Below are 16,104 nucleotides of genomic sequence, written 5' to 3'. Positions count from 1 at the left end.
TTTGGCTTCATGTTTTGTCTCATTTTCTGTTAAGCTTCATAGTTTTAATTATTTTTTTTAAGAGCTTGTTTTAGAATATTGCATACTGCTGTGGTAAAAACAGCCTATAAATCTGGAATTGTTCTAAATACAGAAAAAGATGCTGGATCGTGTTACCTTTTCACCAGGCAAATTGCAGAGGCTTGAATTTTGACTGCAGGGAATAAAAGCTGTGGAACAGATGTTTGGTATACTACAAGTGTTAATTATCAGATATTTTAAAATAACATTTTGTATCATTGTCTGTATTTAGGAGTTTCAGAAGATGACAAAAATAAATTTTTGGGTATTTGATATCTGCCACTGGAACAAGATAGACAAATAACATTACTAATAGCTTGTTGAGCATTTCTGACAGAGGTTTTTAATGAGCTTCTAACTTTTAAGGATGTAAGGTAACTTTAGCTAGCTGATCTCATGCTGTATAATATGAGTACATGTGTAGTAAACCAAATCTTTTAATAATTCTTAACTACTGGTTTCTCTTTATTAATCATTATACTCAGCAGTTTTTGCACCAGGTCTGCCTCACTTTAGATAAAATTTTTGTTGTTTTAAAAAAAACGTTCTACCTCAATAAAGCAGAATAAATGCTTTATTTGGAATATATATATATATATATCTATCTATAAATCAATTGTCATAACAGGCAGTGCTTCTGTAATGTTACATTAATACAATCATTCTCTTTTTACAGCTGGGAGGAGGTGAAGTGATATAGTTAAAAACTACAGAAAGCCCTTACAGGAATATAAATGTGTGCCAGATCAGCCTGTGTAAATCATAGGCTGGCATGAACTGCTGTGAAGGAGCAAGTACATTTATTTGCTTTTATATCAGCCTAAGTGGTGTGTGGTATCCAGGGTCATCTCAGTCTCCCAGTTTTCGTGATTCAGGGCATGCAGTCGGATGCCAGGAAATTTTTGGTGCATTAGTGCCAAAGGTATTTTAGAAGAGATTACTGCATTGTCAGGCTAAATTTGCCATGGGTATTGGTGGTTTACCTTGGTCTTTCCTATCCTGGCAGGAGTATTTCAACAACTTATCTCTTAAAAGAGACTGTCCTCAGAGTCTGCCAGCGAGATTGAACTGCTTGATGAGATAAATATGGAAATACACATCTTGAGGATCCATGTTTTGGGTTTCTGAGGCGTCAGCTAACAGTCCTGTCAGTGCTTGAACAGATTTATGTGTGCATGCTGCCAGAGGCCAATATCTCGGTGGCACTTACGTAATTCTGAGTCAGTGAGAATTAAATGGTCAATTTAAAATAAATGATCGTGTTTGAGATCTACGTACGGAGTATGGATGCACTGGTTTCTGTGGGTTCATCTGCAATTTAAGCATGTTAATATGTATTTTATTGGGCCACGTAGTTTGCAAATTTTAGTTGTGGAAGTTCATAGATTAGAGGCTTGGACTATCTGTTTAGCAATAAACATTGTTGCAGTTAAGGTACATTACAGGAAATTAGAGAAAGTTCACTGAAACACATAATGAATAAATTCTGGCTTACTACTTTGTCTCATTTTTCCATTTTATTTTGATTTTTATTTCATGTTTGGAATTCCTTCTCAGTCATTTTGCGGAAGGGAAGTGCCCTTTCTCCATTCCCTCCTGAACACATTACTTTCTTTGTGAGGCCCTGGCACTAGTCTATCTAAGTAAAAGGTTAAATGTTTTGTAAAAGCACAGAGTAAGATAGGAGTCTTTGTTTGAGTTCTTGTGTTTTTTTCTGCCTGTTTAGATTCTGAGTGTCTCTGGTTGAAAGCCTTTTGTATTATGTAGTGAGAAACTACAGAATTTAGCATTTAAAAAATGATAATAGGTCATATGTGTGCATATATACACACACAACTTATATTTAATCTTTGTGTCTGTGCTATTTGCTGAATTGACAGCCTCAGGAGAAGGGCATTGTAGTTCCTAGGCTTATTTTCAGTTGGAAATATAACTAAAAGCAGTGATATGACAAAAGGTGATTGCCTGTGGATATCAGAAGAGACTCAGTAAAATGCTACCATGTGAAACATCTAAATGTCATAACACAGCTTCATAAGGTGCAGAGAGATGCAGGAGAAAGCTTTTAAGAGACTAGTGTGTGTTTCTGGCTGCAGCTGGAGTTACAAAAGGTAAATTGGCCCCAAAGACAAAGTTAATTTGCTGATAGTACTACAGAAGATGATTTCCATTTCTCTGCAGCTACATTGCTGAGCCTCTTCAGTTAGGAATTTGCAAGCCAAACCAGCTCACAGGTACTGACCAAAAAAAAAAAAAACAACCCCCACGAAAATCCCACATGCTTGTTTCCTTTGCATATGTGCCTTTGTCTTTTCTAGAATTCCTTAGGCATTATGTAAGGAAATCCTAGGAACTCTATTAGACAAAGCAGTGAAGGGTAGGTACAGTAAGGGGTACAGAGCTGGTTCTGTTTACTGTGTCTAGTCTAAAATAATGGAGTGAGGGGGTACAGTAGGAAGGGAAGGGGGAGCAGTGGGCTCACATTTTTCCCAGTATTTCATTTGTCCCCTACAGAAGCACTTCTTGTTGTCTTTGACATCCCTCAAAGGCTTCAGTTCCAGCTGGGCTTTAGCTTTTGGGACCTCATCCCTGCATACCTGAACAATGTCTCTGTATCCCTCATAGGTTACCTGCCCTTGATTCCACCTTCTCTATGCTTCCTTCTTGTGTTTGAGTTTGGAGGTGCTCCTTGTTCACCCACAGAGGTCTCCTGGCATTACCCCCAGAGGTCTCCTGGCATTTTTGCCTGACTTCCTAGTCATTGGGGTGGACAACTCTTGAGCTTGGAGGAGGTGCTCCTTGAATATTAACCAGGTTTATTGGGCTCCCTCTTCCCTCCAGGGCCTTATTCTATGGGGCTCCTGCAAAAGTCCTTGAAGAGACTCATTTCGTCTTGTCTTCCTTAGGAAAAAAGAGCTGAGCTGTTAAAAGTAACGGATGCTGCCTCCTGCACGCAGCAAGCTCAGAGCTTCAAATGCTCCTTCCTTGGGAACATCCTGAAGAAACTTGGTGCTGTATTCACATGGGGAAGGAATGCATCTTCATGTATTTAAGTGATAGATCAGGAGGAGAGTGGCGTGGCAAAGCTGAGAACTGCTGCAGTGTCCTGCATGGAGTTCTAAAACAGGGATCCCTCCCAGTAAAACGTGGCAGGTGACAATCTTCTGAAGCAGGTGGTAACAGGGAGTAAATTAAATTAGTTGTTATCCAGCTGGATCAGAATGGGATGTCTATCTACAGAGCTGACTTGCTAATTTATGAAATGTCAAAGTTTGGGATCTTTTACAGGACCTCAGATAATTTGGCATCAGTTATTTGGGATACCAGGATGGAAATTCTTGTTCCTGTTGGGTTGAAAGGAGCTGAAAGCCCTTGACTTCAAAGTTCACCAGGAATAATTATTTTTCAGGGCCAAGCTCTTGTTTAATCCCAGCTGGCCTGTCTGTATTTCATAGAATCAGAGAATGTCTTGGGTTGGAAGGGACCGTAAAGATCCCTGGGTTCCAACCCCCTTGCCATGGGCAGGGACACCTTGCAGTAGACTGACTTGCTGAGAGCTCCATCCAACCTGGCCTTGAATGCTCCCAGGGATTATGCATCCACAACTTCTCTGGGCAGCCTGTTTCAGTGCCTAGCTGCCCTCACAAGAAAGAATTTCTTCCTAATATCTAATCTGAACTTGCCCTCTTTCAATTTAAATCCATTCCCCCTTGTCTTGTCTTCATGCTCTTGTAAAATGTCTCTCTCCAGCTCTCTTGCTGGAGAGAGTTGCTTTAGGTATTGGAATGCTGCTCAAAGGTACCTCTGGAACTTTCTCTTTTCCAGGCTGGACAGTCCCAAATCTCTCAGTTTTTCCTCATAGGAGAGTATTTGTTTAAAATGTATTTTAAACAAACTGATATGAATGACCCTTGGAATTTTTTTTGCATACAATTATGTAAAATCAGAAGGTTATTTCTCTTTCATATTTATTCACTGATTTTGATCAATGTTCCCATGGCTCACTTTTTTTTTAAGTGAAATATTTTTACTGAATTGTGTTTTGTTTTCCATCTACATGAACACTGTTTTGCTTGTTAGTGAAGTGCTGTTAAAAGCAATTTTTACGCACCTCAAGAACTGCCAGAGTGGTTTGCAGTGCAGGAAATAAAGATTAGTTATTAATCAATCTGCATCAGAAACATCAGAGTCTTGACTCAGTAGGTTTTTATTGAGGTGTAACTTGGCAGCAATTTGGAATTCCTGGTAGTTTAGTGCTTGTGTAGTTATGCCCACTGACCTGCAGAAAATGTTTCTAACACAGTATAAAAAATAAGAATCATATTGCTGAAACCTGAGGGTCAATACTATATGCTTTTTTTTTTTTTCTTACTGTGATATCACTACAAGGTGTAAGAGTGTTGCTTTTTCAGTGTTAGTTCATACTGTGTGGGTGAAATCATAAATGCATTCTGTGTCTCCAAAGAACAGGACAGAACTGCCAAAAGTGAGGCAGGATAGAGTGGAGTAGCCCAAAAAATAAGTCCAGTTGTACAACCAAGAGAAGGATGCACTGACTCAGTTATCCATCTGTGTTTATCTCTAGAATTACTAAAAATCTATTGCTCCATGAACACCAAAACCCCCAAATCCAGTATAGGAGACTAAGAAAAGCTAGTTTAATTTGGGATAGCGTGATACTGTGTATATGAGACACTTGAGGGAAGGAGAGTAAACACCAGATATAAATTATATAGAGAACGTGAAAACAGCCCTTTGTACTACTGAAGGATATTGAGACAAACCAGAGTTAAACTGAATTCCAAATAAGAAATGCATCTTGTTAGGACTGTAGTATGTAGATGGTGGCAAACACTTCCTGATAAGGAAAATCAGGCACTGTAAAAGCAGAAAACAAAAGAGAAAAGATTGTCTGTGTACTCTTGAGTGTTGTAGGTAAACATTACATTGATCAGAGTCATGAGACTAAAATTTTTGGTGCCATAAAATTTAGGCTTCTTGGCCTGGACTTGATTTTTGATCACCATCATGCATGATCTGCTTCAAACTATTTTTATAGAAGAACCATTCTGAAATAATGATCTTGCTGTACTTGCAGCTGATGTGCTTCCATCAAAAAAAGACCCGTTTGCATAACAGACTACAGTGGACTGTGGCTCTTAAAAGAAACTAAGCTGCCAAAGAAAAAATTGTTGATACAGGTTAGGAGAAAATGGTCTGTTTTCAAAATGAAGGGTGATTATTCGTGTATTTTCATGGAAATTTGAAGTGTGAAACATACCTCTAAATTATTTGTTGGAAAAAACCTTAAAAAAACAAAGACAGAAAGTGAGGCACTGAAGTTAGATGATGGTACTGTATTTTCGGGGTTCTAAAAATGAAAGCCTACTGTGAGATTTAACACGACTGGATGGTAAAACTGCAGGTGAATGGCAACCATTCTCTGTCTCAGGAACTCCTGAGATAAAGATTGGTGAAGAATGAGGACATAGCTTTGCATGCTAGTCCTGCATGTTCTGCTGCTTTTGCCGGGCATTCACTATGGGCTGATTTAGGTGACAAGGGTACTGGCTAGGTGGATCTTTGATCTGTCTCACTGTATGGCTGGTCTAGGCTCTTGAATTCAGTTCGGAATGACAAGCTGAAAAGCTGGCAAACTTGTTACATTCCTTTCCAAAATTTGTAAAGGCAAAAATTTATATGAACTCAATGGGAGATTGGACGAGTACTTGAAGGAGGGATCCACTGGGAATAACAACATGGGCAAGTCCTGTCAAACCAAGGACATAACTGACCTGACAGATGGGAGCACACCATATGTACTTGTGTTGTTCACTCAATGGCCACTGCTGCAGACGGTGTAGTGAGTGAGCTAGACCCAAAAGGTGAAACCTTTTATGAGCAATAAATTGTGTTTAGCAGCTTCATTTTTAATTCTAGATATTTAATTCCACTGTCTCTTGTATGGAGAAGCACAGGAATATAACATAGTAGATAAATGACAGCAGATAAAAACCCAAGAGATGGAAATCCCTGTGAAGTTCCCATTGTCACTTAACATATCATGGCACTTGGTATGCTTACAATTACTGCTTTTACTCATGAAGGTACCAGTTCTTGGGAAAGGCTATTATTGGGCTCTTCAGGAATTCTATGTAGGAAGACTGTGAAAAGTACTGTGAATGACTTTTAAGACTTTAAAGCTATTGGAAAAGTAATTTTGAGGAGTTGTATGCAAAACCAGTGCACTGACCCACTGACAGCATGTCTTGCCTTTATTTTCAAGAGGAAGGAAGAGTAATGAATGGTGAAGAAGGACCTGAATCTATACCAAAGTACATTTACCATTTACACTGACTAGGGAATACTGTTCAGCAACACCAAGCAAAAAGTGGAAAGAAGGACATTATCACAGTTGACCACATTCTTTCAGTAGTTCTTCCTTCCTGACTCACCTTGTGTGATAGATAATGTGTTTGGAAAGCAAGGACAGAAATGCAACATGATAATCTCTCCCATGACAGTTAGATCTCTTAAAATATTTTATATTTGTATGAATCTGTTGGTTTTTGTTCTGCTTTGTTTTGTTTTTTAAATTGGTTCATAGACCAGCTTAGGCACCACACCGTTGTGATGTTAACACAAACTCACATTACCATATCCTGTAAGATTTTGTTACTCCATTTCCAGTATAGTTTGTATTATGCAATTAAAATGCAATTAATTGGAGAACCAAATCCTAAAACTAGCTTTTGTTACAGCACACAGTGCTTAGGGTCATCTGAGGGTATATCTACATGGATGGGTGCAGACAGTGACAGGTTCACTCTGCCTGTGCCCTGAACCAGCCAGAGTAGCAGCTGCATAGCTGCGATTTGTGTGTGGCTGAACTTGAGTTAATAAGGCTGGCTGTGAAGCAGGATACATTAGCTTGGGCTCAGAACTGTGCTAATGTGGCCACATGATTTCTGGAAAGAAGCCGGTCTTATATCCAGCTGGCTCAAAGCATGAAGAGAGCAAAGAAATGACTGTCTCTGTAAGCTAGTCGGAAATGCAGGTCAGGAGATGAAGTGTGAAAGAGTTTATCTATATTTTTATAGCTGCTGTGAATGAAATTTTCACTTTTTTTTTAAGAAAATAAACCTACTAATGACAATTGTCTGATTTAGTTTGCAGTAAGCTTATGATATTTTCAGTATATATGAATGTACACGTTTGACTTCTAATGTATATCAGGATAGATTACTATTTAAAAATAATAATTTTAATTTGTTGGGGGTTTTTTCCCCTAGAAAAGCAGGTGGGCAATTTTTTTAAAAAACCAAAGATCTATTACCCTCAAGGCTTGAAGACCTTACTATCCCTTACTACTTACATTTGCAGTGAAACATAGCAAGCAATCGAGAGAGGGAGATACAATTGTCAGCTCAAATTCCAAATTGGACCTAGGCAGCTCTGGAGGGAGTTACAAGCTGTCTGAAAATGCCCCAGCAGCACTCATTGCTGATGTGATTTTTTTTCTTTTTTTTTTTTCCCCATAGAGATTTGCTCTTAGAGGAGAATAATTTATACTTTCTCATATGTATTTCCAAATGGTGGATAGACTCAAGGCACTTTCTACAAGTCTATAATGAAAATGGAAAATAGTGAATTCTAATGGCATTGACTTTTTTAGCTCTCTTTATTTGCACTCTTGGAGATTCTGAAGGCAAGTTGTTTACACTAAGGATCATCTTTTACAGTCAGTAGCAACACATAAGTATGCTCTACACATAATTAATTCAGGACTTTCTGTTCCTATTTCTGCTCTTACAAGCATGTGTTGTATTTGTGCTAGTTCCCCAGTGCACCACCTTCTAACACCTTCTTTTGTAACTAATTTCATAACTTTTTATTGCAGTTCTTGCATTCTGAGTAGGTTATACTGGATAACATGTTACTGACTGAATGGTGACTGATGCTAAAGTACATTCATCTGAACATGTGCTAAATGAGTTTTTTTAGAAGAAGATTGCTATTAAGTACTGCTTTATCTGCCAGGGTCTTCATACTGTAATTAAGCATCAAAATTACAGGAGCTGAGAGAAGATGCCCATAAGTTTATGCTGTCATATCTTTATTTTAAGCCAGTGTTTTTGCTTTATCCTCCTTAAAGGATTGAACATGACATCCAAATGTCAGACTTGAACATCTTAGCCATAAGGTCAATCATTAATACCTATCATGGGTTCAGAATCCCCTGCAATGAAGTAAGAGACTTCTGTTTTAACAAATAGAAGTTTATGTTGCCATTTAGACACGTATGTTCTTATGAAAAAAACACCAGGCACCAATTTTAAGATACAAAATTACTTTATTTTTGAAGAGGATCATTTTTTAGAAGATACTATGGTAAAACCCCAAACTTTCTGTCTTTACGTAAGAGTTATATAATATTGTACACTTCCACCGTGCATGAAAGCATGCCCAGTCCCTTGGAAGGAGGAGAGTTTTTCCTCATGTAGAAGCTACAGAGTAACACCTAAGACTTGCTCTCCCTTATATTCAGTGTGTTAAAACACATAATGATGTGTAACTGGCACCATTTCAGTTCCTTTAAGCTTATCCTGCCAGCACTGCTCTGGAAACCAGAAAAGGCAAGGCAAAGCATTACATGGATTACAAACACCCTTCTGTCATCTTCATGTTGGGAGCAATCCAGATGGAAAGATTCTACTGGAAAGAACAGCTTTGGACCAGTCTGGGCAAGGGATTGTGTGTTTGGCAACAGCTACAAAATGGCCAGATCTGGCACTGCTGACAGGAGAAGTGGTCACTGCCAACATCTCTCTTTTACTTCAGTTTCTCGAATCAGCTCAGAATTAACAGGCAGTAGTTCTGAATTTGTGAATAGAAGCGAAAAAAAATTTTCTCTTTCCTTCTTCTCTGCTATCCCAAGCAACTCTTCCCCCCATATTAGCAGATACACAAAGTGACCAGCAGTAAATGATTCATTTATTTGGCTTTGCTGCTTCTCTGGAATTCCCAAACTGCATCCTTTTTTTTTTTTTTTTTTTTTTTTTTTTGAGGAAGCATGCTCAAGAATTTTAGGAACTATAAAACTAATCCTAATCTAGCACTGAAGCAAGAGATACTATGATGAGTATTTTCACTGCTGGACACAGCAAAAACGTAAAAAATTATTCAACTTCTACACTATTCAATCTTTACGCTGGTGTCTTTAATCAATGTCATTTTGGTTACTCAGAAGAGCGTGAGTAGTTCAAATTTCTTGGTCTGATTTAGAATATATATATTTATTCTTATGTAGCCTTAAGATTGTCTTATCAAAAGAATCCTCATAATATTGTGGAATCAGGGTGATTACCAATGAAGGATCATTCCACTCAGCCTTTCCATGTTACCATCTTTTCTAACTTTCTAGTTGCCAGTGGTGCTTCTGTGACATGAAGTAAATGCCATTCTTTCTATACTGTATAAGTGGTTTACAGGATTGTGAAAAGAGTAAGCACTTCCATTCCTGCATGCAGTCCCCATGACTCACTAGAAGTCCAAGTCTCAAGATGAAGACTTACAGGTCATGTCTCCTTCCCACTTGGTCCTTAAAAGTACTTAAAGAGACAGTTGCCTGTCTTCCTGTGTGGTTTCAGTTTACATCAGATTTAGTTGTATTCCGGGTTGCTTATCAGTACAGTAAAATCCCGAATGGCTTTTTTTTTTATGGCAACGGAACATCCTTTTAAGGGGGAGACACAGGTGACATTTCTATTCTCCTCAGCATACAAGCAACCATTCCTCTGATTCCAGTAGGGTCCCTGAGGCAGTGGAAGGAATGATTGAGCATCTGCAAAAAGGCCTGACTTCAAATCTTCCCATTTCACCCCAGAATGCATAAAAAATGTATCTTTCTGCAGATGGCTAGAGGTCCATTAAGAAATTGTATGGGATGTATGGTTCCTGGAAAAACAGAAACTTCCCATCACACTGTCTCAGAGCTCAGGCTCCACTGCTAAGAGTGCAATTTGGTTAGATTTGCAGATAGAGCAATCAAAATAATTCCAAGTCCCTTCAGAGTCTTAAACAATCTTGAAAATTAAGGATCCCAAAATAATAAAACTTGAGGAATTGTTACAAAAATGGTAGTCTAGAACTGCTTATTTTTAAGGTGTCCTTCATAGTTTTCCATATTTATAGACATAAATATATACCAGTGTGTATTTACTTTATATGTAAAATGTGTATTACACATGGAATACAGAGATTGTAAAAATTTCTTGAGTCACCATCACATAAACTGAAAAAAAATGACTATTTTGAAATATTCAGTATAAGCTGAACATCTGTTTCTGTAACCATCTATTTTTTGTCTATTAATTCGCCTTTATTACAAGAAATTGAGCAGTGGCTCAATGAGGTGGCAGTCATCCAAATTTAGTAAGAATAACTTGGATTACAATTCTTTAAAAAGGAGTTAAGACAGTTTTGTTAAAGCTAATTTAAATGTGGTTTCTGTGTGTCTCTGGACTATTTTCTTTGTGAAAAATCAAACTGGATAGCTTTTTTGAGTAGTTGGTTAATTTCTTACCTACTGCTTGACATAGCAACATGAGCAGTTGAAGAGAAATTTACAGGTTTGAAACTTCTTGTCTGCTGAGCCCTTCTGGGTGGTCTGCATAGTTTAAATATTTCAGGAATGAAGTATTTAAGAGATTACAATGTTAAGAAAGCAGGTAATCAGAAAACGTATTCTTCTGTTATGTAGCAGCACACTAAATGGAAGAACTGAAGGGCACAAAAATAAATTGTTCAGCTTTTTCATGTCATGGCACTTAACAACAGAGTATAAATACAAATAAACTGTTTACCATGCTTAAAACTAGAATATTAAAACCTATGAATTTACAGTTGATTATCTGCCTAAAACCAGTGCAAGCACAGCTGAACAAATGAAATACTAACATTAAAACCAATATTAATCAAGAGCACAGACAATTACAACACTGGCTGTTTGTTTGTCTGTTTGCTTTACTGCTTTTACTAGCCCCATCAGCTGTGTGCTTAGTATCCTTCAGTTGTAGGTACTGCAGCCTCACCAATTACACCCTGAAGCCTTTGCAGCTTTACCTTGTTGTTATAAATGCCAGCACTCTAGGGAAAACACACCTTCTGTAGGGGGAATGAGTAATTTTCTTATTTTTCTGTCCTCTTCCTCTAAGCCCCCCCATACTTCACAACAGTTTAGGGGAATAAATAAATCAGGCCTTTATTTAAATCAGCAACTTCATCTACACTTTCAGTTTTATATCAATTTTCACTCTAAATAAGATTTTAAGATTTGAGAATTAGAAACTATGAAATATTAGATCATCAAATCAGAAGAAAAAATTCTGCACAATCTGAACATGTCTGTAAAATATATGTAAAAACCTTTAAAACTGGCAAATTTGGGCTGTGAGAGATGGTTTGGGCAGAGTATCCTACCTATAATGTAGCTAATAATGTAGCTTTAGGAAAGACGCAGCCTAGAAAGAGCCCAAGTCTCCAAGTCTAATTAAGTGAACACACAATGAGTAGACCTAATGATATGTGCCTGGCAGGATATTGTAACAGTATTGAGGATGCTTTAAAAATTAAATAAAAACATATTCTTCCCTCTCCGCTCAGATAATGCAACAGCACTATCTTGGCTTTAGAACAGCACCACGAAATAATAATAGGAGAGAGCATCTTTAATAAAGAGAAGAGAGTTTGGAGAGGGCTACCATTAGAGAATAGCCCTAAGGGCTTAGGCCCTCTGGTTAGTTTTAAGTTTCATCCTAAAATAGCATGGAGCACGTATGTTACTGCTGCCTAGGCTGTTAGGGGTTCTGGCTACAAAATATCACAGCAGCTAAGAAGGAATCTTTTAGTTAAGTACAGTATTTTATCTACCTTTTTATAGCCTGGGTTCTAACTTTGTATTTGAAATCTGACCTTGTATTTGACTAAATATGTCCTTACTCTTAAGGTCAGTGCTGTTAAAGATGAATCTAGTGAAGCTGACTGATACTTAGCAAGCTCCTCTTCGAAAGAAACAAGTCCAAATTTAGGGAGTGGAAATGGCTGTAAAGCTACAGTGGCTGGTGTGCTGATGGAGCTGTCATATGGTGTGTTTCAATAAATAATCTCTGGCAGGCACAGAGGCCAGTGCCTCTTCTGGAAGAAGCAGATGATGAAGAGGCACTAAATTGCTCCAAGTTTCTGAGCAATAACGATGGCTTTGGAACATTTTGTCTTGTTCTGTTACATCTGTGTTAACTCCTGTCCACACAAAGAAGCTGAACCTTAGTCCTGTAACTGCGACTTACAACTCTGTTCAGTCCTACGCTGGTTTTTCCTTGTCTCTCTACAGCTTTGTTGGTGCAGCAGTTTTAATAGTGTAAAACAAGTACCAAATACTTACTTTGGCCCACAAAGTAAGACAATGAAATTTAATAGATGGAAATTAGACAGTGGAGCCAGACATCCATTTCTAATGGAAATAAAGAGTCAGAAGTTTTATTTCTATGGCTACCTTGCAAACTCAAACCAGAACCTTGCACCTTTCTAATGCAGAGGGCAATACTGGGACCAGTGTTAATTAATATCTTCTTTAATGACATAGATGAAAGGATCAAGTGCACCCTCTGCGAATCTGCAGATGACATAAAACTGAGCAGTGTGGTTGACACACCTGAAGGATGAGATGCCATCCAGAGGGACCTGGACAAGCTTGAGAAGTGGGCCTGTGGGAATCCTATGAGGTTTAACGAGACCAAGTGTAAGGTGCTGCACCTGTGTCATGGCAACTCTCGCATCAATCCAGGCTGGCGGATGAACAGATCGGGAGCAGTCCTCCCAAAAGGACTTGGGGGTGCTGGTGGATGTGAGGCTGGACATGACCCAGCAATGAGCACTCACAACCCAGAAAGCCAATCCTGTCCTGGGCTGCACCCAAAGCAGTGCGGTCAGCAGGGCGAGGAATTCTGCCCCTCTGCTCTGCTGAGACGCCACCTGGAGTCCTGCAAATTGCTCTGGGGACCTCAGCACAGGAAGGACATGGACCTATTGGAGCAAGTCCAGAGGAGGGACACCAAGCTGATTAGAGTGATGTGTCACCTCTCCTATGAAGAAAGGCTCAGAAAATTTGGATTTTCCTCCTGGAAAAGAGGCGGCTTTGAGTTACCTAATTGCAGTCTTCCAGTACCTGAAGGGAGCCTGCTAGAAAGATAGGGGAGGACTTTTTACAAGAGCATGTAGTTACAGGACAAGGGGGAATGGCTTTAAACTGAATGAGTGAAGGTGCAGATTAGGTATTAGGAAGAAACTCCTTACTGTGAGGACAGTGAGGCACTGGAACAGGTTGCCCAGAGAAGTTGTGGATGTCCCATCCCTGGAAGTGTTCAAGGCCAGGCTGGAATGGGCTTTGAGCAACCTGGTCTAGTGGAAGGTGTCCCTGCCCATAGCAGGGGTGTTGGAATCAGATACCTTTAAGGTCCCTTCCAACCCAACCAATTCTGTGATTCCATGTCTTCAGATAGGCAGATGCCATACATGCCATTTGGAAATCTTAGTATTCAAGAAAAATTTAGAGCGATGGACTGAGAGGATCAATATAATCTAGAAAAAGACATGGGGAAAATAACAGGAAGACTGTAAATGACATAATTTAGAGTTAGGGATGAGGTAAAGTACCCACATTAGGAATTACATGATACAAAAATGTGTGCTCATGTTCTGGCTAATCCAGGAATGAAAAATGCTGAGATAATGGTATTCATGTGTCTGGTCTTGCTCTGAAATGTGACTGTACATATTTCACTTGTGTACATATATTTAAAATTAATAGCAGTTGCTAAACGCAGAACTAAGCATGTTATAGAGAATGTAAAATTCATATAAAGATATGGCTTTCAGACATCTGCAGAAGCAAGACTCTCTAGGGCCTGCTTAATTTTTTAAAATATAACAGCAGCTCGAGTATTTTAAGTAGAGTGTATAACAAGCAATAGAAGAAAATGGAACAGTTAACTTGAAATATGGTTTAAAATTATTTCAAAGTGCTTCCTTGTAGGCAGGAAGTGTGGTAATACCAAACATTGTAAGCAATTTTCACCCTAATCCAATCTCCCCAAACAGCAGAGGCCTGGCTGAACTGTAAGCAATATGCAGAATACCCCATGGACCACACCACTGGTAATCCCACAGTATGATATTAAATGGGATGAAAAATTGCAAGTGTTACTTAACCTGAAGTTAAACACATAATTGAAAGTCAATGGAACTGTCAGGCAATGCCTGTCTCAGTAGTTTCCTAATGACAGTGCCCTGTTTGAAAGGCTTGTCTGTAGGTACATGCATACTGTGTCTCTACTAGCATTTGAAACTAGAACAGTTTTTGAGTATGTTTGAGAACATGCAGGTGATTCTCTGCATTCCTTTCACACAGGAATCCCATTTGCTTAGCTCCATGTAGCTGCCAGAGCAGCTCCTCAGCTGTTCATTTACCTTTCTACTGAATTGTCATTACTGTGGTTCCATGGGAACATAACAGATCAGCACTGAACTATCCTGTTCTTTCTAGGCTTTGGCCACAGGCTCAGCTTTAACACCTCAACAGGCTTCAGGTTATACAAAAATCTATCTGGAAGCTACTTTTTCCACTTCTAATACAGTTTTGCTATATAGCTTGGGAGAACTCCATACCTCAGGAGCATATCCTCACCCTTGTTCCCAAGCCTTGTGCATTTAGATATTGGTGGCATTGCTTTTGGGATTATCACTAGGGAAACCTGAGTTTACACCACCCCAGTTGGCAAGGTTCAACACTTCTGCCAACACATAATGCTGCACCACCAAAGCAGCAGCACTACTGACAGCCAGTACCTGTTTCTAGAGTCATCCCACCCAGATAAAAGTACCAGAGCAGTCATCTCTTTGGCATCAACACACCACAGTAAAGGTCTAGGATTGAAAACCACTGCCTTTTAATGCCTATTCAAGTGGCTTGGTACCAGCTCTGGTGTCAGCATCTCCCTTTCTGCCCCATGTTGAAAGGAGATATCAGAATGCTCAGGCACAGAACTGCCTTATCCTCTTTCCTGCCCCAATCATGCTACCTGCCCTCTGCACATTCCCTCCATCCCCACACAGTCTAATAACAAAATCATAGAATGGTTTGGGTTGGAAGGGACCTTAATCACCCCTGCCACTGGATGAGACACCCCCAGGCTTTGCAACCCCAATACTGAGCCCTGGGGAACACCACTAGTGACCAGCCACCAACTGGATGTGGCACCACTCACCCCCCCTTCTCTGGATCTGATGACCCAGCCCGTTTTTTAACCCAGCAAATAGTGCACCCAATTTCTCCAGAATGTTGTGACACAGCATCTAAGGCTTTACTGAAGTCTAGATGGACACCATCCACCTTTCCCTCATCCACTGAGGGGGTCAGCATGCCCAAGATTGAGATCAGGTTGGTCAATCAAGTCCTGGCTTTCACAAACACATATTGTGCTGTGTGACAGTGCTCAATATCATCTGCTCCATGACCTTTCCCTGGCAACAAGGACAGGCTGCCAGATCCTCCTTGTGGCCCTTTTTGTAGGTGGGCATCACATTTGCTACCCTCCAGCCAACTCAGACCTTTCCAGTTAACCAGGACAGCTGCTAAATAATTAAAAGTGGTTTGACAAGATCTTTCACCAGCTCCATCAGTACCACTCAGAGGTAGATTACTGCTAACTTGTCAGCTGAGACTAAGACAGGATCTCTTGATGCTGCAAATTGGAATTTCTTATTTTCATAGAAGTTTGTGGGGCATTTAAAAAGGTCTTAAGTACTTGAAATAACTACAAGTTACTATTTACTATCCAGAACACCAGAGATATGTAACACATCACAGGTTAAGTCTGGTGACTAATGAAACCTGTACCCAGAACTAAACAATTTAAAGGTTTTAGACCTCCAATACTAACGCAATACTTAGGAGACTTTGGGGGATTATCAGCACTGCTAGAGCTT

The sequence above is a fragment of the Corvus brachyrhynchos genome, unplaced genomic scaffold (genome assembly GCF_000691975.1).
Source record: "Corvus brachyrhynchos isolate BGI_N302 unplaced genomic scaffold, ASM69197v1 scaffold14, whole genome shotgun sequence".
NCBI classification, from domain to species: Eukaryota; Metazoa; Chordata; class Aves; order Passeriformes; family Corvidae; genus Corvus; species Corvus brachyrhynchos.
This window is presented reverse-complemented; position numbering follows the sequence as displayed.